Source organism: Zophobas morio, unplaced genomic scaffold, assembly GCF_036711695.1.
Source record: "Zophobas morio isolate AGI-343-1 ecotype UQ-CSIRO unplaced genomic scaffold, CSIRO_AGI_Zmor_V1 ptg000141l, whole genome shotgun sequence".
Taxonomy (NCBI): Eukaryota; Metazoa; Arthropoda; class Insecta; order Coleoptera; family Tenebrionidae; genus Zophobas; species Zophobas morio.
In genome coordinates, this window is record NW_026972245.1 from 317,373 (window position 1) to 342,489 (window position 25,117).

Below are 25,117 nucleotides of genomic sequence, written 5' to 3' on the forward strand. Positions count from 1 at the left end.
TGTTGATGGTCGCGGAGCGACATTTTCGAAAAAATCGGTACGAAATATCTAATTTATCGAATTTTCAAAAATTTCGATATTTCAATCGTCGATTCTGGAAAAACGGTTGCAGCTATCAAAGAATCGAGGCCGGAAGTGAGTTCTAGAGCTCGAAATCTACAAGAAAATGTACTCAGTTAGGTTTCGAAAATGTCAATATTTGGCCGAAATTTGAAGAAGGGGGGACCATTGGAAAATTTTCACATTAGAAAAAGTCGTTTAAAAATTCTGAAAAAATTCAGGGACGTAGATCTCAACGTGCTGATTCCAAAAATATAGGCTGTTGATGGTCGCGGAGCGACATTTTCGAAAAAATCGGTACGAAATGCCTAATTTATCGAGTATTCAAAAATTTCGATATTTCAACCGTCGATTCTGGAAAAACGGTTGCAGCTATCAAAGAATCGAGGCCGGAAGTGAGTTCTAGAGCTCGAAATCTACAAGAAAATGTATTCAGTTAGGTTTAGAAAATGTCAAAATTTGGCCGAAATTTGAAGAGGGGGGACCATTGGAAAATTTTCACTTTTGAAAAAGTCATTTAAAAATTCTGAAAAAATTCAGGGACGTAGATCTCGACGTGCTGATTCCAAAAATATAGGCTGTTGATGGTCGCGGTGCGACATTTTCGAAAAAATCGGTACGAAATGCCTAATTTATCGAATTTTCAAAAATTTCGATATTTCAACCGTCGATTCTGGAAAAACGGTTGCAGCTATCAAAGAATCGAGGCTGGAAGTGAGTTCTAGAGCTCGAAATCTACAAGAAAATGTACTCAGTTAGGTTTCGAAAATGTCAAAATTTGGCCGAAATTTGAAGAAGGGGGGACCATTGGAAAATTTTCACTTTTGAAAAAGTCGTTAAAAAATTCAGGGACGTAGATCTCGACGTGCTGATTCCAAAAATATAGGCTGTTGATGGTCGCGGAGCGACATTTTCGAAAAAATCGGTACGAAATGCCTAATTTATCGAGTATTCAAAAATTTCGATATTTCAACCGTCGATTCTGGAAAAACGGTTGCAGCTATCAAAGAATCGAGGCCGGAAGTGAGTTCTAGAGCTCGAAATCTACAAGAAAATGTACTCAGTTAGGTTTCGAAAATGTCAAAATTTGGCCGAAATTTGAAGAAGGGGGGACCATTGGAAAATTTTCACTTTTGAAAAAGTCGTTTAAAAATTCTGAAAAAATTCAGGGACGTAGATCTCGTCGTGCTGATTCCAAAAATACGGGCTGTTGATGGTCGCGGAGCGACATTTTCGAAAAAATCGGTACGAAATGCCTAATTTATCGAATTTTCAAAAATTTCGATATTTCAATCGTCGATTCTGGAAAAACGGTTGCAGCTATCAAAGAATCGAGACCGGAAGTGAGTTCTAGAGCTCGAAATCTACAAGAAAATGTACTCAGTTAGCTTTCGAAAATGTCAAAATTTGGCCGAAATTTGAAGAAGGGGGGACCATCGGAAAATTTCACTTTTGAAAAAGTCGTTTAAAAATTCTGAAAAAATTCAGGGACGTAGATCTCGACGTGCTGATTCCAAAAATATAGGCTGTTGATGGTCGCGGAGCGACATTTTCGAAAAAATCGGAACGAAATGCCTAATTTATCGAATTTTCAAAAATTTCGATATTTCAACCGTCGATTCTGGAAAAGCGGTTGCAGCTATCAAAGAATCGAGGCCGGAAGTGAGTTCTAGAGCTCGAAATCTACAAGAAAATGTACTCAGTTAGGTTTCGAAAATGTCAAAATTTGGCCGAAATTTGAAGAAGGGGGGACCATTGGAAAATTTTCACTTTTGAAAAAGTCGTTTAAAAATTCTGAAAAAATTCAGGGACGTAGACCTCGACGTGCTGATTCCAAAAATATATGCTGTCAATGGTCGCGGAGCGACATTTTCGAAAAAATCGGTGCGAAATGCTTAATTTATCGAATTTTCAAAAATTTCGATATTTCAACCGTCGATTCTGGAGAAACGGTTGCAGCTATCAAAGAATCGAGGCCGGAAGTGAGTTCTAGAGCTCGAAATCTACAAGAAAATGTACTCAGTTAGGTTTCGAAAATGTCAAAATTTGGCCGAAATTTGAAGAAGGGGGGACCATTGGAAAATTTTCACTTTTGAAAAAGTCGTTTAAAAATTCTGAAAAAATTCAGGGACGTAGATCTCGACGTGCTGATTCCAAAAATATAGGCTGTTGATGGTCGCGGAGCGACATTTTCGAAAAAATCGGTACGAAATTTCTAATTTATCGAATTTTCAAAAATTTCGATATTTCAACCGTCGATTCTGGAAAAACGGTTGCAGCTATCAAAGAATCGAGGCCGGAAGTGAGTTCTAGAGCTCGAAATCTACAAGAAAATGTACTCAGTTAGGTTTCGAAAATGTCAAAATTTGGCCGAAATTTGAAGAAGGGGGGACCATTGGAAAATTTTCACTTTTGAAAAAGTCGTTTAAAAATTCTGAAAAAATTCAGGGACGTAGATCTCGACGTGCTGATTCCAAAAATATAGGCTGTTGATGGTCGCGGAGCGACATTTTAGAAAAAATCGGTACGAAATACCTAATTTATCGAATTTTCAAAATTTTCCATATTTCAACCGTCGATTCTGGAAAAACGGTTGCAGCTATCAAAGAATCGAGGCCGGAAGTGAGTTCTAGAGCTCGAAATCTACAAGAAAATGTACTCAGTTAGGTTTCGAAAATGTCAAAATTTGGCCGAAATTTGAAGAAGGGGGGACCATTGGAAAATTTTCACTTTTGAAAAAGTGGTTTAAAAATTCTGAAAAAATTCAGGGACGTAGATCTCGACGTGCTGATTCCAAAAATATAGGCTGTTGATGGTCGCGGAGCGACATTTTCGAAAAAATCGGTACGAAATGTCTAATTTATCGAATTTTCAAAAATTTCGATATTTCAACCGTCGATTCTGGAAAAACGGTTGCAGCTATCAAAGAATCGAGGCCGGAAGTGAGTTCTAGAGCTCGAAACCAACAAGAAAATGTACTCAGTTAGGTTTCGAACATGTCAAAATTTGGCCGAAATTTGAAGAGGGGGGACCATTGGAAAATTTTCACTTTTGAAAAAGTCATTTAAAAATTCTGAAAAAATTCAGGGACGTAGATCTCGACGTGTTGATTCCAAAAATATAGGCTGTTGATGGTCGCGGAGCGACATTTTCGAAAAAATCGGTACGAAACGCCTAATTTATCGAATTTTAAAAAATTTCGATATTTAAACCGTCGATTCTGGAAAAACGGTTGCAGCTATCAAAGAATCGAGGCCGGAAGTGAGTTCTAGAGCTCGAAATCTACAAGAAAATGTATTCAGTTAGGTTTAGAAAATGTCAAAATTTGGCCGAAATTTGAAGAGGGGGGACCATTGGAAAATTTTCACTTTTGAAAAAGTCATTTAAAAATTCTGAAAAAATTCAGGGACGTAGATCTCGACGTGCTGATTCCAAAAATATAGGCTGTTGATGGTCGCGGAGCGACATTTTCGAAAAAATCGGTACGAAATGCCTAATTTATCGAGTTTTCAAAAATTTCGATATTTCAACCGTCGATTCTGGAAAAACGGTTGCAGCTATCAAAGAATCGAGGCCGGAAGTGAGTTCTAGAGCTCGAAATCTACAAGAAAATGTATTCAGTTAGGTTTCGAAAATGTCAAAATTTGGCCGAAATTTGAAGAGGGGGGACCATTGGAAAATTTTCACTTTCGAAAAAGTCATTTAAAAATTCTGAAAAAATTCAGGGACGTAGATCTCGGCGTGCTGATTCCAAAAATATAGGCTGTTGATGGTCGCGGTGCGACATTTTCGAAAAAATCGGTACGAAATGCCTAATTTATCGAGTTTTCAAAAATTTCGGTATTTCAACCGTCGATTCTGGAAAAACGGTTGCAGCTATCAAAGAATCGAGGCCGGAAGTGAGTTCTAGAGCTCGAAATCTACAAGAAAATGTACTCAGTTAGGTTTCGAAAATGTCAAAATTTGGCCGAAATTTGAAGAAGGGGGGACCATTGGAAAATTTTCACTTTTGAAAAAGTCGTTTAAAAATTCTGAAAAAATTCAGGGACGTAGATCTCGACGTGCTGATTCCAAAAATATAGGCTGTTGATGGTCGCGGAGCGACATTTTGGAAAAAATCGGTACGAAATGCCTAATTTATCGAATTTTCAAAAATTTCGATATTTCAACCGTCGATTCTGGAAAAACGGTTGCAGCTATCAAAGAATCGAGGCCGGAAGTGAGTTCTAGAGCTCGAAATCTACAAGAAAATGTACTCAGTTAGGTTTCGAAAATGTCAAAATTTGGCCGAAATTTGAAGAAGGGGGGACCATTGGAAAATTTTCATTTTTGAAAAAGCCCTTTAAAAATTCTGAAAAAATTCAGGGACGTAGATCTCGACGTGCTGATTCCAAAAATATAGGCTGTTGATGGTCGCGGAGCGACATTTTCGAAAAAATCGGTACGAAATGTCTAATTTATCGAATTTTCAAAAATTTCGATATTTCAACCGTCGATTCTGGAAAAACGGTTGCAGCTATCAAAGAATCGAGGCCGGAAGTGAGTTCTAGAGCTCGAAACCAACAAGAAAATGTACTCAGTTAGGTTTCGAACATGTCAAAATTTGGCCGAAATTTGAAGAGGGGGGACCATTGGAAAATTTTCACTTTTGAAAAAGTCATTTAAAAATTCTGAAAAAATTCAGGGACGTAGATCTCGACGTGTTGATTCCAAAAATATAGGCTGTTGATGGTCGCGGAGCGACATTTTCGAAAAAATCGGTACGAAACGCCTAATTTATCGAATTTTAAAAAATTTCGATATTTAAACCGTCGATTCTGGAAAAACGGTTGCAGCTATCAAAGAATCGAGGCCGGAAGTGAGTTCTAGAGCTCGAAATCTACAAGAAAATGTATTCAGTTAGGTTTAGAAAATGTCAAAATTTGGCCGAAATTTGAAGAGGGGGGACCATTGGAAAATTTTCACTTTTGAAAAAGTCATTTAAAAATTCTGAAAAAATTCAGGGACGTAGATCTCGACGTGCTGATTCCAAAAATATAGGCTGTTGATGGTCGCGGAGCGACATTTTCGAAAAAATCGGTACGAAATGCCTAATTTATCGAGTTTTCAAAAATTTCGATATTTCAACCGTCGATTCTGGAAAAACGGTTGCAGCTATCAAAGAATCGAGGCCGGAAGTGAGTTCTAGAGCTCGAAATCTACAAGAAAATGTATTCAGTTAGGTTTCGAAAATGTCAAAATTTGGCCGAAATTTGAAGAGGGGGGACCATTGGAAAATTTTCACTTTTGAAAAAGTCATTTAAAAATTCTGAAAAAAATCAGGGACGTAGATCTCGACGTGCTGATTCCAAAAATATAGGCTGTTGATGGTCGCGGTGCGACATTTTCGAAAAAATCGGTACGAAATGCCTAATTTATCGAGTTTTCAAAAATTTCGGTATTTCAACCGTCGATTCTGGAAAAACGGTTGCAGCTATCAAAGAATCGAGGCCGGAAGTGAGTTCTAGAGCTCGAAATCTACAAGAAAATGTACTCAGTTAGGTTTCGAAAATGTCAAAATTTGGCCGAAATTTGAAGAAGGGGGGACCATTGGAAAATTTTCACTTTTGAAAAAGTCGTTTAAAAATTCTGAAAAAATTCAGGGACGTAGATCTCGACGTGCTGATTCCAAAAATATAGGCTGTTGATGGTCGCGGAGCGACATTTTCGAAAAAATCGGTACGAATTTATCGAATTTTCAAAAATTTCGATATTTCAACCGTCGATTCTGGAAAAACGGTTGCATCTATCAATGAATCGAGGCCGGAAGTGAGTTCTAGAGCTCGAAATCTACAAGAAAATGTACTCAGTTAGGTTTCGAAAATGTCAAAATTTGGCCGAAATTTGAAGAAGGGGGGACCATTGGAAAATTTTCATTTTTGAAAAAGCCCTTTAAAAATTCTGAAAAAATTCAGGGACGTAGATCTCGACGTGCTGATTCCAAAAATATAGGCTGTTGATGGTCGCGGAGCGACATTTTCGAAAAAATCGGTACGAAATGTCTAATTTATCGAATTTTCAAAAATTTCGATATTTCAACCGTCGATTCTGGAAAAACGGTTGCAGCTATCAAAGAATCGAGGACGGAAGTGAGTTCTAGAGCTCGAAACCAACAAGAAAATGTACTCAGTTAGGTTTCGAAAACGTCAAAATTTGGCCGAAATTTGAAGAAGGGGGGACCATTGGAAAATTTTCACTTTTGAAAAAGTCGTTTAAAAATTCTGAAAAAATTCAGGGACGTAGATCTCGACGTGCTGATTCCAAAAATATAGGCTGTTGATGGTCGCGGAGCGACATTTTCGAAAAAATCGGTACGAAATGCCTAATTTATCGAATTTTCAAAAATTTCCATATTTCAACCGTCGATTCTGGAAAAACGGTGGCAGCTATCAAAGAATCGAGGCCGGAAGTGAGTTCTAGAGCTCGAAATCTACAAGAAAATGTACTCAGTTAGGTTTCGAAAATGTCAAAATTTGGCCGAAATTTGAAGAAGGGGGGACCATTGGAAAATTTTCACTTTTGAAAAAGTCGTTTAAAAATTCTGAAAAAATTCAGGGACGTAGATCTCGACGTGCTGATTCCAAAAATATAGGCTGTTGATGGTCGCGGAGCGACATTTTCGAAAAAATGGTACGAAATGCCTAATTTATCGAATTTTCAAAAATTTCGATATTTCAACCGTCGATTCTGGAAAAACGGTTGCAGCTATCAAAGAATCGAGGCCGGAAGTGAGTTCTAGAGCTCGAAATCTACAAGAAAACCTACTCAGTTAGGTTTCGAAAATGTCAAAATTTGGCCGAAATTTGAAGAAGGGGGGACCATTGGAAAATTTTCACTTTTGAAAAAGTGGTTTAAAAATTCTGAAAAAATTCAGGGACGTAGATCTCGACGTGCTGATTCCAAAAATATAGGCTGTTGATGGTCGCGGTGCGACATTTTCGAAAAAATCGGTACGAAATGCCTAATTTATCGAGTTTTCAAAAATTTCGATATTTCAACCGTCGATTCTGGAAAAACGGTTGCAGCTATCAAAGAATCGAGGCCGGAAGTGAGTTCTAGAGCTCGAAATCTACAAGAAAATGTACTCAGTTAGGTTTCGAAAATGTCAAAATTTGGCCGAAATTTGAAGAGGGGGGACCATTGGAAAATTTTCACTTTTGAAAAAGTCATTTAAAAATTCTGAAAAAACTCAGGGACGTAGATCTCGACGTGCTGATTCCAAAAATATAGGCTGTTGATGGTCGCGGAGCGACATTTTCGAAAAAATCGGTACGAAATATCTAATTTATCGAATTTTCAAAAATTTCGATATTTCAATCGTCGATTCTGGAAAAACGGTTGCAGCTATCAAAGAATCGAGGCCGGAAGTGAGTTCTAGAGCTCGAAATCGACAAGAAAATGTACTCAGTTAGGTTTCGAAAATGTCAAAATTTGGCCGAAATTTGAAGAAGGGGGGACCATTGGAAAATTTTCACTTTTGAAAAAGTCGTTTAAAAATTCTGAAAAAATTCAGGGACGTAGATCTCGACGTGCTGATTCCAAAAATATAGGCTGTTGATGGTCGCGGAGCGACATTTTCGAAAAAATCGGTACGAAATGCCTAATTTATCGAATTTTCAAAAATTTCGATATTTCAACCGTCGATTCTGGAAAAACGGTTGCAGCTATCAAAGAATCGAGGCCGGAAGTGAGTTCAAGAGCTCGAAATCTACAAGAAAATGTACTCAGTTAGGTTTCGAAAATGTCAAAATTTGGCCGAAATTTGAAGAAGGGGGGACCATTGGAAAATTTTCACTTTTGAAAAAGTCGTTTAAAAATTCTGAAAAAATTCAGGGACGTATATCTCGACGTGCTGATTCCAAAAATATAGGCTGTTGATGGTCGCGGAGCGACATTTTCGAAAAAATCGGTACGAAATGACTAATTTATCGAATTTTCAAAAATTTCGATATTTAAACCGTCGATTCTGGAAAAACGGTTGCAGCTATCAAAGAACCGAGGCCGGAAGTGAGTTCTAGAGCTCGAAATCTACACGAAAATGTACTCAGTTACGTTTCGAAAATGTCAAAATTTGGCCGAAATTTGAAGAAGGGGGGACCATTGGAAAATTTTCACTTTTGAAAAAGTCGTTTAAAGATTCTGAAAAAATTCAGGGACGTAGATCTCGACGTGCTGATTCCAAAAAGATAGGCTGTTGATGGTCGCGGAGCGACATTTTCGAAAAAATCGGTACGAAATGCCTAATTTATCGAGTTTTCAAAAATTTCGATATTTCAACCGTCGATTCTGGAAAAACGGTTGCAGCTATCAAAGAATCGAGGCCGGAAGTGAGTTCTAGAGCTCGAAATCTACAAAAATGTACTCAATTAGGTTTCGAAAATGTCAAAATTTGGCTGAAATTTGAAGAAGGGGGGACCATTGGAAAATTTTCACTTTTGAAAAAGTCGTTTAAAAATTCTGAAAAAATTCAGGGACGTAGATCTCGACGTGCTGATTACAAAAATACAGGCTGTTGATGGTCGCGGAGCGACATTTTCGAAAAAATGGTACGAAATGCCTAATTTATCGAATTTTCAAAAATTTCGATATTTCAACCGTCCATTCTGGAAAAACGGTTGCAGCTATCAAAGAATCGAGGCCGGAAGTGCGTTCTAGAGCTCGAAATCTACAAGAAAATGTACTCAGTTAGGTTTCGAAAATGTCAAAATTTGGCCGAAATTTGAAGAAGGGGGGACCATTGGAAAATTTTCATTTGTGAAAAAGCCCTTTAAAAATTCTGAAAAAATTCAGGGACGTAGATCTCGACGTGCTGATTCCAAAAATATAGGCTGTTGATGGTCGCGGAGCGACATTTTCGAAAAAATCGGTACGAAATGTCTAATTTATCGAATTTTCAAAAATTTCGATATTTCAACCGTCGATTCTGGAAAAACGGTTGCAGCTATCAAAGAATCGAGGCCGGAAGTGAGTTCTAGAGCTCGAAACCAACAAGAAAATGTACTCAGTTAGGTTTCGAACATGTCAAAATTTGGCCGAAATTTGAAGAGGGGGGACCATTGGAAAATTTTCACTTTTGAAAAAGTCATTTAAAAATTCTGAAAAAATTCAGGGACGTAGATCTCGACGTGTTGATTCCAAAAATATAGGCTGTTGATGGTCGCGGAGCGACATTTTCGAAAAAATCGGTACGAAATGCCTAATTTATCGAATTTTAAAAAATTTCGATATTTAAACCGTCGATTCTGGAAAAACGGTTGCAGCTATCAAAGAACCGAGGCCGGAAGTGAGTTCTAGAGCTCGAAATCTACACGAAAATGTACTCAGTTACGTTTCGAAAATGTCAAAATTTGGCCGAAATTTGAAGAAGGGGGGACCATTGGAAAATTTTCACTTTTGAAAAAGTCGTTTAAAAATTCTGAAAAAATTCAGGGACGAATATCTCGACGTGCTGATTCCAAAGATATAGGCTGTTGATGGTCGCGGAGCGACATTTTCGAAAAAATCGGTACGAAATGCCTAATTTATCGAATTTTCAAAAATTTCGATATTTAAACCGTCGATTCTGGAAAAACGGTTGCAGCTATCAAAGAACCGAGGCCGGAAGTGAGTTCTAGAGCTCGAAATCTACACGAAAATGTACTCAGTTACGTTTCGAAAATGTCAAAATTTGGCCGAAATTTGAAGAAGGGGGGACCATTGGAAAATTTTCACTTTTGAAAAAGTCGTTTAAAAATTCTGAAAAAATTCAGGGACGTAGATCTCGACGTGCTGATTCCAAAAAGATAGGCTGTTGATGGTCGCGGAGCGACATTTTCGAAAAAATCGGTACGAAATATCTAATTTATCGAATTTTCAAAAATTTCGATATTTCAATCGTCGATTCTGGAAAAACGGTTGCAGCTATCAAAGAATCGAGGCCGGAAGTGAGTTCTAGAGCTCGAAGTCTACAAGAAAATGTACCCAGGTAGGTTTCGAAAATGTCAAAATTTGGCCGAAATTTGAAGAAGGGGAGACAATTGGAAAATTTTCACTTTTGAAAAAGTCGATTAAAAATTCTGAAAAAATTCAGGGACGTAGATCTCGACGTGCAGATTCCAAAAATGTAGGCTGTTGATGGTCGCGGTGCGACATTTTCGAAAAAATCGGTACGAAATGCCTAATTTATCGAATTTTCAAAAATTTCGATATTTCAACCGTCGATTCTGGAAAAACGGTTGCAGCTATCAAAGAACCGAGGCCGGAAGTGAGTTCTAGAGCTCGAAATCTACACGAAAATGTACTCAGTTAGGTTTCGAAAATGTCAAAATTTGGCCGAAATTTGAAGAAGGGGGGACCATTGGAAAATTTTTACTTTTGAAAAAGTCGTTTAAAAATTCTGAAAAAATTCAGGGACGTAGATCTCGACGTGCTGATTCCAAAAATATAGGCTGTTGATGGTCGCGGAGCGACATTTTCGAAAAAATCGGTACGAAATATCTAATTTATCGAATTTTCAAAAATTTCGATATTTCAATCGTCGATTCTGGAAAAACGGTTGCAGCTATCAAAGAATCGAGGCCGGAAGTGAGTTCTAGAGCTCGAAATCTGCAAGAAAATGTACTCAGTTAGGTTTCGAAAATGTCAAAATTTGGCCGAAATTTGAAGAAGGGGGGACCATTGGAAAATTTTCACTTTTGAAAAAGTCGTTTAAAAATTCTGAAAAAATTCAGGGACGTATATCTCGACGTGCTGATTCCAAAAATATAGGCTGTTGATGGTCGCGGAGCGACATTTTCGAAAAAATCGGTACGAAATGCCTAATTTATCGAATTTTCAAAAATTTCGATATTTCAACCGTCGATTCTGGAAAAACGGTTGCAGCTATCAAAGAACCGAGGCCGGAAGTGAGTTCTAGAGCTCGAAATCTACACGAAAATGTACTCAGTTACGTTTCGAAAATGTCAAAATTTGGCCGAAATTTGAAGAAGGGGGGACCATTGGAAAATTTTCACTTTTGAAAAAGTCGTTTAAAAATTCTGAAAAAATTCAGGGACGTAGATCTCGACGTGCTGATTCCAAAAATATAGGCTGTTGATGGTCGCGGAGCGACATTTTCGAAAAAATCGGTACGAAATGCTTAATTTTTCGAATTTTCAAAAATTTCGATATTTCAACCGTCGATTCTGGAAAAACGGTTGCAGCTATCAAAGAATCGAGGCCGGAAGTGAGTTCTAGAGCTCGAAGTCTACAAGAAAATGTACTCAGGTAGGTTTCGAAAATGTCAAAATTTGGCCGAAATTTGAAGAAGGGGAGACCATTGGAAAATTTTCACTTTTGAAAAAGTCGATTAAAAATTCTGAAAAAATTCAGGGACGTAGATCTCGATGTGCAGATTCCAAAAATGTAGGCTGTTGATGGTCGCGGTGCGACATTTTCGAAAAAATCGGTACGAAATGCCTAATTTATCGAATTTTCAAAAATTTCGATATTTCAACCGTCGATTCTGGAAAAACGGTTGCAGCTATCAAAGAACCGAGGCCGGAAGTGAGTTCTAGAGCTCGAAATCTACACGAAAATGTACTCAGTTAGGTTTCGAAAATGTCAAAATTTGGCCGAAATTTGAAGAAGGGGGGACCATTGGAAAATTTTTACTTTTGAAAAAGTCGTTTAAAAATTCTGAAAAAATTCAGGGACGTAGATCTCGACGTGCTGATTCCAAAAATATAGGCTGTTGATGGTCGCGGAGCGACATTTTCGAAAAAATCGGTACGAAATATCTAATTTATCGAATTTTCAAAAATTTCGATATTTCAATCGTCGATTCTGGAAAAACGGTTGCAGCTATCAAAGAATCGAGGCCGGAAGTGAGTTCTAGAGCTCGAAATCTGCAAGAAAATGTACTCAGTTAGGTTTCGAAAATGTCAAAATTTGGCCGAAATTTGAAGAAGGGGGGACCATTGGAAAATTTTCACTTTTGAAAAAGTCGTTTAAAAATTCTGAAAAAATTCAGGGACGTATATCTCGACGTGCTGATTCCAAAAATATAGGCTGTTGATGGTCGCGGAGCGACATTTTCGAAAAAATCGGTACGAAATGCCTAATTTATCGAATTTTCAAAAATTTCGATATTTCAACCGTCGATTCTGGAAAAACGGTTGCAGCTATCAAAGAACCGAGGCCGGAAGTGAGTTCTAGAGCTCGAAATCTACACGAAAATGCACTCAGTTAGGTTTCGAAAATGTCAAAATTTGGCCGAAATTTGAAGAAGGGGGGACCATTGGAAAATTTTCACTTTTGAAAAAGTCTTTAAAAAATTCAGGGACGTAGATCTCGACGTGCTGATTCCAAAAATATAGGCTGTTGATGGTCGCGGAGCGACATTTTCGAAAAAATCGGTACGAAATGTCTAATTTATCGAATTTTCAAAAATTTCGATATTTCAACCGTCGATTCTGGAAAAACGGTTGCAGCTATCAAAAAATCGAGGCCGGAAGTGAGTTCTAGAGCTCGAAATCTACAAGAAAATGTACTCAGTTAGGTTTCGAAAATGTCAAAATTTGGCCGAAATTTGAAGAAGGGGGGACCATTGGAAAATTTTCACTTTTGAAAAAGTCGTTTAAAAATTCTGAAAAAATTCAGGGACGTAGATCTCGACGTGCTGATTCCAAAAATATAGGCTGTTGATGGTCGCAGAGCGACATTTTCGAAAAAATCGGTACGAAATGTCTGATTTATCGAATTTTCAAAAATTTCGATATTTCAAAAGTCGATTCTGGAAAAACGGTTGCAGCTATCAAAGAATCGAGGCCGGAAGTGAGTTCTAGAGCTCAAAATCAACACGAAAATGTACTCAGTTAGGTTTCGAAAATGTCAAAATTTTTCCGAAATTTGAAGAAGGGGGGACCATTGAAAAATTTTCACTTTTGAAAAAGTCGTTTAAAAATTCTGAAAAAATTCAGGGACGTAGATCTCGACGTGCTGATTCCAAAAATATAGGTTGTTGATTGTCGCGGAGCGACATTTTCGAAAAAATCGGTACGAAATTTCTAATTTATCGAATTTTCAAAAATTTCGATATTTCAACCGTCGATTCTGGAAAAACGGTTGCAGCTATCAAAGAATCGAGGCCGGAAGTGAGTTCTAGAGCTCGAAATCTACACGAAAATGTACTCAGTTAGGTTTCGAAAATGTCAAAATTTGGCCGAAATTTGAAGAAGGGGGGACCATTGGAAAATTTTCACTTTTGAAAAAGTCGTTTAAAAATTCTGAAAAAATTCAGGGACGTAGATCTCGATGTGCTGATTCCAAAAATATAGGCTGTTGATGGTCGCGGAGCGACATTTTCGAAAAAATCGGTACGAAATGTCTAATTTATCGAATTTTCAAAAATTTCGATATTTCAATCGTCGATTCTGGAAAAACGGTTGCAGCTATCAAAGAATCGAGGCCGGAAGTGAGTTCTAGAGCTCGAAATCAACAAGAAAATGTACTCAGTTAGGTTTCGATAATGTCAAAATTTGGCCGAAATTTGAAGAAGGGGGGACCATTGGAAAATTTTCACTTTTGAAAAAGTCGTTTAAAAATTCTGAAAACATTCAGGGACGTAGATCTCGACGCGCTGATTCGAAAAATATAGGCTGTTGATGGTCGCGGAGCGACATTTTCGAAAAAATCGGTACGAAATGCCCAATTTATCGAATTTTCAAAAATTTCGATAATTCAACCGTCGATTCTGGAAAAACGGTTGCAGCTATCAAAGAATCGAGGCCTGAAGTGAGTTCTAGTGCTCGAAATCTACAAGAAAATGTACTCAGTTAGGTTTCGAAAATGTCAAAATTTGGCCGAAATTTGAAGAAGGGGGGACCATTGGAAAATTTTCACTTTTGAAAAAGTCATTTAAAAATTCTGAAAAAATTCAGGGACGTAGATCTCGACGTGCTGATTCCAAAAATATAGGCTGTTGATGGTCGCGGAGCGACATTTTCGAAAAAATCGGTACGAAAGGCCTAATTTATCGAATTTTCAAAAATTTCGATATTTCAACCGTCGATTCTGGAAAAACGGTTGCAGCTATCAAAGAATCGAGGCCGGAAGTGAGTTCTAGAGCTCGAAATCTACAAGAAAATGTACTCAGTTAGGTTTCGAAAATGTCAAAATTTGGCCGAAATTTGAAGAGGGGGGACCATTGGAAAATTTTCACTTTTGAAAAAGTCGTTTAAAAATTCTGAAAAAATTCAGGGACGTAGATCTCGACGTGCTGATTCCAAAAATATAGGCTGTTGATGGTCGCTGAGCGACATTTTCGAAAAAATCGGTACGAAATGTCTAATTTATCGAATTTTCAAAAATTTCGATATTTCAACCGTCGATTCTGGAAAAACGGTTGCAGCTATCAAAGAATCGAGGCCGGAAGTGAGTTCTAGAGCTCGAAATCTACAAGAAAATGTACTCAGTTAGGTTTCGAAAATGTCAAAATTTGGCCGAAATTTGAAGAAGGGGGGACCATTGGAAAATTTTCACTTTTGAAAAAGTCGTTTAAAAATTCTGAAAAAATTCAGGGACGTAGATCTCGACGTGCTGATTCCAAAAATATAGGCTGTTGATGGTCGCGGAGCGACATTTTCGAAAAAATCGGTACGAAATGTCTAATTTATCGAATTTTCAAAAATTTCGATATTTCAACCGTCGATTCTGGAAAAACGGTTGCAGCTATCAAAGAATCGAGGCCGGAAGTGAGTTCTAGAGCTCGAAATCGACAAGAAAATGTACTCAGTTAGGTTTCGAAAATGTCAAAATTTGGCCGAAATTTGAAGAGGGGGGACCATTGGAAAATTTTCACTTTTGAAAAAGTCGTTTAAAAATTCTGAAAAAATTCAGGGACGTAGATCTCGAAGTGCTGATTCCAAAAATATAGGCTGTTGATGGTCGCGGAGGGACATTTTCAAAAAAATCGGTACGAAATGCCTAATTTATCGAATTTTCAAAAATTTCGATATTTCAACCGTCGATTCTGGAAAAACGGTTGCAGCTATCAAAGAATCGAGGCCGGAAGTGAGTTCGAGAGCTCGAAATCGACAAGAAAATGTACTCAGTTAGGTTTCGAAAATGTCAAAATTTGGCCGAAATTTGACCATTGGAAAATTTTCACTTTTGAAAAAGTCGTTTAAAAATTCTGAAAAAATTCAGGGACGTAGATCTCGACGTGCTGATTGCAAAAATATAGGCTGTTGATGGTCGCGGAGCGACATTTTCGAAAAAATCGGTACGAAATGTTTAATTTATCGAATTTTCTAAAATTTCGATATTTCAACCGTCGATTCTGGAAAAACGGCTGCAGCTATCAAAGAATCGAGGCCGGAAGTGAGTTCTAGAGCTCGAAATCTACAAGAAAATGTATTCAGTTAGGTTTCGAAAATGTCAAAATTTGGCCGAAATTTGAAGAAGGGGGACCATTGGAAAATTTTCACTTTTAAAAAAGTCGTTTAAAAATTCTGAAAAAATTCTGGGACGTAGATCTCGACGTGCTGATTCCAAAAATATAGGCTGTTGATGGTCGCGGAGCGACATTTTCGAAAAAATCGGTACGAAATGCCTAATTTATCGAATTTTCAAAAATTTCGATATTTCAACCGTCGATTCTGGAAAATCGGTTGCAGCAATCAAAGAATCGATGCCGGAAGTGAGTTCTAGAGCTCGAAATCTACTAGAAAATGTACTCAATTAGGTTTCGAAAATGTCAAAATTTGGCCGAAATTTGAAGAAGCGGGCACCATTGGAAAATTTTCACTTTTGAAAAAGTCGTTTAAAAATTCTGAAAAAATTCTGGGACGTAGATCTCGACGTGCTGATTCCAAAAATATAGGTTGATAGTTGATGGTCGCGGAGCGACATTTTCGAAAAAATCGGTATCAAATGCCTAATTTATCGAATTTTCAAAAATTTCGATATTTCAATCGTAGATTCTGGAAAAACGGTTGCAGCCATCAAAGAATCGAGGCCGGAAGTGAGTTCTAGAGCTCGAAATCTACAAGAAAATGTATTCAGTTAGGTTTCGAAAATGTCAAAATTTGGCCGAAATTTGAAGGGGGGACCATTGGAAAATTTTCACTTTTGAAAAAGTCGTTTAAAAATTCTGAAAAAATTCAGGGACGTAGATCTCGACGTGCTGATTCCAAAAATATAGGCTGTTGATGGTCGCGGAGCGACATTTTCAAAAAATCGGTACGAAATACCTAATTTATCGAATTTTCAAAAATTTCGATATTTCAACAGTCGATTCTGGAAAAGCGGTTGCAGCTATCAAAGAATCGAGGCCGGAAGTGAGTTCTAGAGCTCGAAATCTACAAGAAAATGTATTCAGTTGGGTTTCGAAAATGTCAAAATTTGGCCGAAATTTGAAGAAGGGGGACCATTGGAAAATTTTCACTTTTGAAAAAGTCGTTTAAAAATTCTGAAAAAATTCAGGGACGTAGATCTCGAGGTGCTGATTCCAAAAATATAGGCTGCTGATGGTCGCGGAGCGACATTTTCGAAAAAATCGGTACGAAATGTCTAATTTATCAAATTTTCAAAAATTTCGATATTTCAACCGTCGATTCTGGAAAAGCTTTTGCAGCTATCAAAGAATCGAGGCCGGAAGTGAGTTCTAGAGCTCGAAATCTACAAGAAAATGTACTCAGTTAGGTTTCGAAAATGTCAAAATTTGGCCGAAATTTGAAGATGGGGGGCCCATTGGAAAATTTTCACTTTTGAAAAAGTGGTTTAAAAATTCTGAAAAAATTCAGGGACGTAGATCTCGAGGTGCTGATTCCAAAAATATAGGCTGTTGATGGTCGCGGAGCGACATTTTCGAAAAAATCGGTACGAAATGTCTAATTTATCAAATTTTCAAAAATTTCGATATTTCAACCGTCGATTCTGGAAAAGCTTTTGCAGCTATCAAAGAATCGAGGCCGGAAGTGAGTTCTAGAGCTCGAAATCTACAAGAAAATGTACTCAGTTAGGTTTCGAATATGTCAAAATTTGGCCGAAATTTGAAGAAGGGGGGACCATTGGAAAATTTTCACCTTTGAAAAAGTCGTTTAAAAATTCTGAAAAAATTCAGGGACGTGGATCTCGACGTGCTGATTCCAAAAAATAGGCTGTTGATGGTCGCGGAGCGACATTTTCGAAAAAATCGGTACGAAATGTCTAATTTATCGAATTTTCAAAAACTTCGATATTTCAACCGTCGATTCTGGAAAAACGGTTGCAGCTATCAAAGAATCGAGGCCGGAAGTGAGTTCTAGAGCTCGAAATCTACAAGAAAATGTACTCAGTTTGGTTTTGAAAATGTCAAAATTTGGCCGAAATTTGAAGAAGGGGGGACTATTGGAAAATTTTCACTTTTGAAAAAGTCGTTTAAAAATTCTGAAAAAATTCAGGGACGTGGATCTCGACGTGCTGATTCCAAAAATATAGGTTGATAGTTGATGGTCGCGGAGCGACATTTTCGAAAAAATCGGTACGAAATGCCTAATTTATCGAATTTTCAAAAATTTCGATATTTCAACCGTCGATTCTGGAAAAACGGTTGCAGCTATCAAAGAATCGAGGCCGGAAGTGAGTTCTAGAGCTCGAAATCGACAAGAAAATGTACTCAGTTAGGTTTCGAAAATGTCAAAATTTGGCCGAAATTTGAAGAAGGGGGGACCATTGGAAAATTTTCACTTTTGAAAAAGTGGTTTAAAAATTCTGAAAAAATTCAGGGACGTAGATCTCGACGTGCTGATTCCAAAAATATAGGCTGTTGATGGTCGCGGAGCGACATTTTCGAAAAAATCGGTACGAAATGTCTAATTTATCGAATTTTCAAAAATTTCGATATTTCAATCGTCGATTCTGGAAAAACGGTTGCAGCTATCAAAGAATCGAGGCCGGAAGTGAGTTCTAGAGCTCGAAATCTACAAGAAAATGTACTCAGTTAGGTTTCGAAAATGTCAAAATTTGGCCGAAATTTGAAGAAGGGGGGACCATTGGAAAATTTTCACTTTTGAAAAAGTCGTTTAAAAATTCTGAAAAAATTCAGGGACGTAGATCTCGCGGTGCTGATTCCAAAAATATAGGCTGTTGATGGTCGCGGAGCGACATTTTCGAAAAAATCGGTACGAAATGTCTAATTTATCAAATTTTCAAAAATTTCGATATTTCAACCGTCGATTCTGGAAAAGCTTTTGCAGCTATCAAAGAATCGAGGCCGGAAGTGAGTTCTAGAGCTCGAAATCTACAAGAAAATGTACTCAGTTAGGTTTCGAATATGTCAAAATTTGGCCGAAATTTGAAGAAGGGGGGACCATTGGAAAATTTTCACTTTTGAAAAAGTCGTTTAAAAATTCTGAAAAAATTCAGGGACGTAGATCTCGACGTGCTGATTCCAAAAATATAGGCTGTTGATGGTCGCGGAGCGACATTTTCGAAAAAATCGGTACGAAATATCTAATTTATCGAATTTTCAAAAATTTCGATATTTCAATCGTCGATTCTGGAAAAACGGTTGCAGCCATCAAAGAATCGAGGCCGGAAGTGAGTTCTAGAGCTCGAAATCTACAAGAAAATGTACTCAGTTAGGTTTCGAAAATGTCAAAATTTGGCCGAAATTTGAAGAAGGGGGGACCATTGGAAAATTTTCACCTTTGAAAAAGTCGTTTAAAAATTCTGAAAAAATTCAGGGACGTGGATCTCGACGTGCTGATTCCAAAAATATAGGTTGATAGTTGATGGTCGCGGAGCGACATTTTCGAAAAAATCGGTATCAAATGCCTAATTTATCGAATTTTCAAAAATTTCGATATTTCAATCGTAGATTCTGGAAAAACGGTTGCAGCCATCAAAGAATCGAGGCCGGAAGTGAGTTCTAGAGCTCGAAATCGACAAGAAAATGTACTCAGTTAGGTTTCGAAAATGTCAAAATTTGGCCGAAATTTGAAGAAGGGGGGACCATTGGAAAATTTTCACTTTTGAAAAAGTCATTTAAAAATTCTGAAAAAATTCAGGGACGTAGATCTCGACGTGCTGATTCCAAAAATATAGGCTGTTGATTGTCGCGGAGCGACATTTTCGAAAAAATCGGTACGAAATGCCTAATTTATCGAATTTTCAAAAATTTCGATATTTCAACCGTCGATTCTGGAAAAACGGTTGCAGCTATCAAAGAATCGAGGCCGGAAGTGAGTTCTAGAGCTCGAAATCTACAAGAAAATGTACTCAGTTAGGTTTCGAAAATGTCAAAATTTGGCCGAAATTTGAAGAAGGGGGGACCATTGGAAAATTTTCACTTTTGAAAAAGTCGTTTAAAAATTCTGAAAAAATTCAGGGACGTAGATCTCGACGTGCTGATTCCAAAAATATAGGCTGTTGATGGTCGCGGAGCGACATTTTCGAAAAAATCGGTACGAAATGAATAATTTATCGAATTTTCAAAAATTTCGATATTTCAACCGTCGATTCTGGAAAAACGGTTGCAGCTATCAAAGAATCGAGGCCGGAAGTGAGTTCTAGAGCTCGAAATCTACAAGAAAATGTACTCAGTTAGGTTTCGAAAATGTCAAAATGTGGCCGAAATTTGAAGAAGGGGGGACCATTGGAAAATTTTCACTTTTGAAAAAGTCGTTTAAAAATTCTGACAAAAATTCAGGGACGTAGATCTCGACGTGCTGATTTCAAAAATATAGGCTGTTGATTGTCGCGGAGCGACATTTTCGAAAAAATCGGTACGAAATGTCTAATTTATCGAATTTTCAAAAATTTCGATATTTCAACCGTCGATTCTGGAAAAACGGTTGCAGCTATCAAAGAATCGAGGCCGGAAGTGAGTTCTAGAGCTCGAAATCTACAAGAAAATGTACTCAGTTAGGTTTCGAAAATGTCAAAATTTGGCCGAAATTTGAAGAGGGGGGACCATTGGAAAATTTTCACTTTTGAAAAAGTCGTTTAAAAATTCTGAAAAAATTCAGGGACGTAGATCTCGAAGTGCTGATTCCAAAAATATAGGCAGTTGATGGTCGCGGAGCGACATTTTCGAAAAAATCGGTACGAAATGCCTAATTTATCGAATTTTCAAAAATTTCGATATTTCAACCGTCGATTCTGGAAAAACGGTTGCAGCTATCAAAGAATCGAGGCCGGAAGTGAGTTCTAGAGCTCGAAATCTACAAGAAAATGTACTCAGTTAGGTTTCGAAAATGTCAAAATTTGGCCGAAATTTGAAGAAGGGGGGACCATTGGAAAATTTTCACTTTTGAAAAAGTCGTTTAAAAATTCTGAAAAAATTCAGGGACGTAGATCTCGACGTGCTGATTCCAAAAATATAGGCTGTTGATGGTCGCGGAGCGACATTTTCGAAAAAATCGGTACGAAAGGCCTAATTTATCGAATTTTCAAAAATTTCGATATTTCAACCGTCGATTCTGGAAAAACGGTTGCAGCTATCAAAGAATCGAGGCCGGAAGTGAGTTCTAGAGCTCGAAATCTACAAGAAAATGTACTCAGTTAGGTTTCGAAAATGTCAAAATTTGGCCGAAATTTGAAGAGGGGGGACCATTGGAAAATTTTCACTTTTGAAAAAGTCGTTTAAAAATTCTGAAAAAATTCAGGGACGTAGATCTCGACGTGCTGATTCCAAAAATATAGGCTGTTGATGGTCGCTGAGCGACATTTTCGAAAAAATCGGTACGAAATGTCTAATTTATCGAATTTTCAAAAATTTCGATATTTCAACCGTCGATTCTGGAAAAACGGTTGCAGCTATCAAAGAATCGAGGCCGGAAGTGAGTTCTAGAGCTCGAAATCTACAAGAAAATGTACTCAGTTAGGTTTCGAAAATGTCAAAATTTGGCCGAAATTTGAAGAAGGGGGGACCATTGGAAAATTTTCACTTTTGAAAAAGTCGTTTAAAAATTCTGAAAAAATTCAGGGACGTAGATCTCGACGTGCTGATTCCAAAAATATAGGCTGTTGATGGTCGCGGAGCGACATTTTCGAAAAAATCGGTACGAAATGTTTAATTTATCGAATTTTCAAAAATTTCGATATTTCAACCGTCGATTCTGGAAAAACGGTTGCAGCTATCAAAGAATCGAGGCCGGAAGTGAGTTCTAGAGCTCGAAATCGACAAGAAAATGTACTCAGTTAGGTTTCGAAAATGTCAAAATTTGGCCGAAATTTGAAGAGGGGGGACCATTGGAAAATTTTCACTTTTGAAAAAGTCGTTTAAAAATTCTGAAAAAATTCAGGGACGTAGATCTCGAAGTGCTGATTCCAAAAATATAGGCTGTTGATGGTCGCGGAGGGACATTTTCAAAAAAATCGGTACGAAATGCCTAATTTATCGAATTTTCAAAAATTTCGATATTTCAACCGTCGATTCTGGAAAAACGGTTGCAGCTATCAAAGAATCGAGGCCGGAAGTGAGTTCGAGAGCTCGAAATCGACAAGAAAATGTACTCAGTTAGGTTTCGAAAATGTCAAAATTTGGCCGAAATTTGACCATTGGAAAATTTTCACTTTTGAAAAAGTCGTTTAAAAATTCTGAAAAAATTCAGGGACGTAGATCTCGACGTGCTGATTGCAAAAATATAGGCTGTTGATGGTCGCGGAGCGACATTTTCGAAAAAATCGGTACGAAATGTTTAATTTATCGAATTTTCTAAAATTTCGATATTTCAACCGTCGATTCTGGAAAAACGGCTGCAGCTATCAAAGAATCGAGGCCGGAAGTGAGTTCTAGAGCTCGAAATCTACAAGAAAATGTATTCAGTTAGGTTTCGAAAATGTCAAAATTTGGCCGAAATTTGAAGAAGGGGGACCATTGGAAAATTTTCACTTTTAAAAAAGTCGTTTAAAAATTCTGAAAAAATTCTGGGACGTAGATCTCGACGTGCTGATTCCAAAAATATAGGCTGTTGATGGTCGCGGAGCGACATTTTCGAAAAAATCGGTACGAAATGCCTAATTTATCGAATTTTCAAAAATTTCGATATTTCAACCGTCGATTCTGGAAAATCGGTTGCAGCAATCAAAGAATCGATGCCGGAAGTGAGTTCTAGAGCTCGAAATCTACTAGAAAATGTACTCAATTAGGTTTCGAAAATGTCAAAATTTGGCCGAAATTTGAAGAAGCGGGGATCATTGGAAAATTTTCACTTTTGAAAAAGTCGTTTAAAAATTCTGAAAAAATTCTGGGACGTAGATCTCGACGTGCTGATTCCAAAAATATAGGCTGTTGATGGTCGCGGAGCGACATTTTCGAAAAAATCGGTACGAAATGTTTAATTTATCGAATTTTCTAAAATTTCGATATTTCAAGCGTCGATTCTGGAAAAACGGCTGCAGCTATCAAAGAATCGAGGCCGGAAGTGAGTTCTAGAGCTCGAAATCTACAAGAAAATGTACTCAGTTAGGTTTCGAAAATGTCAAAATTAGGCCGAAATTTGAAGAAGGGGGGACCATTGGAAAATTTTCACTTTTGAAAAAGTGGTTTAAAAATTCTGAAAAAATTCAGGGACGTAGATCTCGACGTGCTGATTCCAAAAATATAGGCTGTTGATGGTCGCGGAGCGACATTTTCGAAAAAATCTTTACGAAATGTCTAATTTATCGAATTTTCAAAAATTTCGATATTTCAATCGTCGATTCTGGAAAAACGGTTGCAGCTATCAAAGAATCGAGGCCGGAAGTGAGTTCTAGAGCTCGAAATCTACAAGAAAATGTACTCAGTTAGGTTTCGAAAATGTCAAAATTTGGCCGAAATTTGAAGGGGGGACGATTGGAAAATTTTCACTTTTGAAAAAGTGGTTTAAAAATTCTGAAAAAATTCAGGGACGTAGATCTCGACGTGCTGATTCCAAAAATATAGGCTGTTGATGGTCGCGGAGCGACATTTTCGAAAAAATCGGTACGAAATGTCTAATTTATCGAATTTTCAAAAATTTCGATATTTCAATCGTCGATTCTGGAAAAACGGTTGCAGCTATCAAAGAATCGAGGCCGGAAGTGAGTTCTAGAGCTCGAAATCTACAAGAAAATGTACTCAGTTAGGTTTCGAAAATGTCAAAATTTGGCCGAAATTTGAAGAAGTGGGGACCATTGGAAAATTTTCACTTTTGAAAAAGTGGTTTAAAAATTCTGAAAAAATTCAGGGACGTAGATCTCGACGTGCTGATTCCAAAAATATAGGCTGTTGATGGTCGCGGAGCGACATTTTCGAAAAAATCGGTACGAAATGTCTAATTTATCGAATTTTCAAAAATTTCGATATTTCAATCGTCGATTCTGGAAAAACGGTTGCAGCTATCAAAGAATCGAGGCCGGAAGTGAGTTCTAGAGCTCGAAATCTACAAGAAAATGTACTCAGTTAGGTTTCGAAAATGTCAAAATTTGGCCGAAATTTGAAGAAGGGGGGACCATTGGAAAATTTTCACTTTTGAAAAAGTCGTTTAAAAATTCTGAAAAAATTCAGGGACGTAGATCTCGAGGTGCTGATTCCAAAAATATAGGCTGTTGATGGTCGCGGAGCGACATTTTCGAAAAAATCGGTACGAAATGTCTAATTTATCAAATTTTCAAAAATTTCGATATTTCAACCGTCGATTCTGGAAAAGCTTTTGCAGCTATCAAAGAATCGAGGCCGGAAGTGAGTTCTAGAGCTCGAAATCTACAAGAAAATGTACTCAGTTAGGTTTCGAATATGTCAAAATTTGGCCGAAATTTGAAGAAGGGGGGACCATTGGAAAATTTTCACTTTTGAAAAAGTCGTTTAAAAATTCTGAAAAAATTCAGGGACGTAGATCTCGACGTGCTGATTCCAAAAATATAGGCTGTTGATGGTCGCGGAGCGACATTTTCGAAAAAATCGGTACGAAATATCTAATTTATCGAATTTTCAAAAATTTCGATATTTCAATCGTCGATTCTGGAAAAACGGTTGCAGCCATCAAAGAATCGAGGCCGGAAGTGAGTTCTAGAGCTCGAAATCTACAAGAAAATGTACTCAGTTAGGTTTCGAAAATGTCAAAATTTGGCCGAAATTTGAAGAAGGGGGGACCATTGGAAAATTTTCACCTTTGAAAAAGTCGTTTAAAAATTCTGAAAAAATTCAGGGACGTAGATCTCGACGTGCTGATTCCAAAAAATAGGCTGTTGATGGTCGCGGAGCGACATTTTCGAAAAAATCGGTACGAAATGTCTAATTTATCGAATTTTCAAAAACTTCGATATTTCAACCGTCGATTCTGGAAAAACGGTTGCAGCTATCAAAGAATCGAGGCCGGAAGTGGGTTCTAGAGCTCGAAATCTACAAGAAAATGTACTCAGTTTGGTTTCGAAAATGTCAAAATTTGGCCGAAATTTGAAGAAGGGGGGACCATTGGAAAATTTTCACTTTTGAAAAAGTCGTTTAAAAATTCTGAAAAAATTCAGGGACGTGGATCTCGACGTGCTGATTCCAAAAATATAGGTTGATAGTTGATGGTCGCGGAGCGACATTTTCGAAAAAATCGGTATCAAATGCCTAATTTATCGAATTTTCAAAAATTTCGATATTTCAATCGTAGATTCTGGAAAAACGGTTGCAGCCATCAAAGAATCGAGGCCGGAAGTGAGTTCTAGAGCTCGAAATCTACAAGAAAATGTATTCAGTTAGGTTTCGAAAATGTCAAAATTTGGCCGAAATTTGAAGGGGGGACCATTGGAAAATTTTCACTTTTGAAAAAGTCGTTTAAAAATTCTGAAAAAATTCAGGGACGTAGATCTCGACGTGCTGATTCCAAAAATATAGGCTGTTGATGGTCGCGGAGCGACATTTTCAAAAAATCGGTACGAAATACCTAATTTATCGAATTTTCAAAAATTTCGATATTTCAACAGTCGATTCTGGAAAAGCGGTTGCAGCTATCAAAGAATCGAGGCCGGAAGTGAGTTCTAGAGCTCGAAATCTACAAGAAAATGTATTCAGTTGGGTTTCGAAAATGTCAAAATTTGGCCGAAATTTGAAGAAGGGGGACCA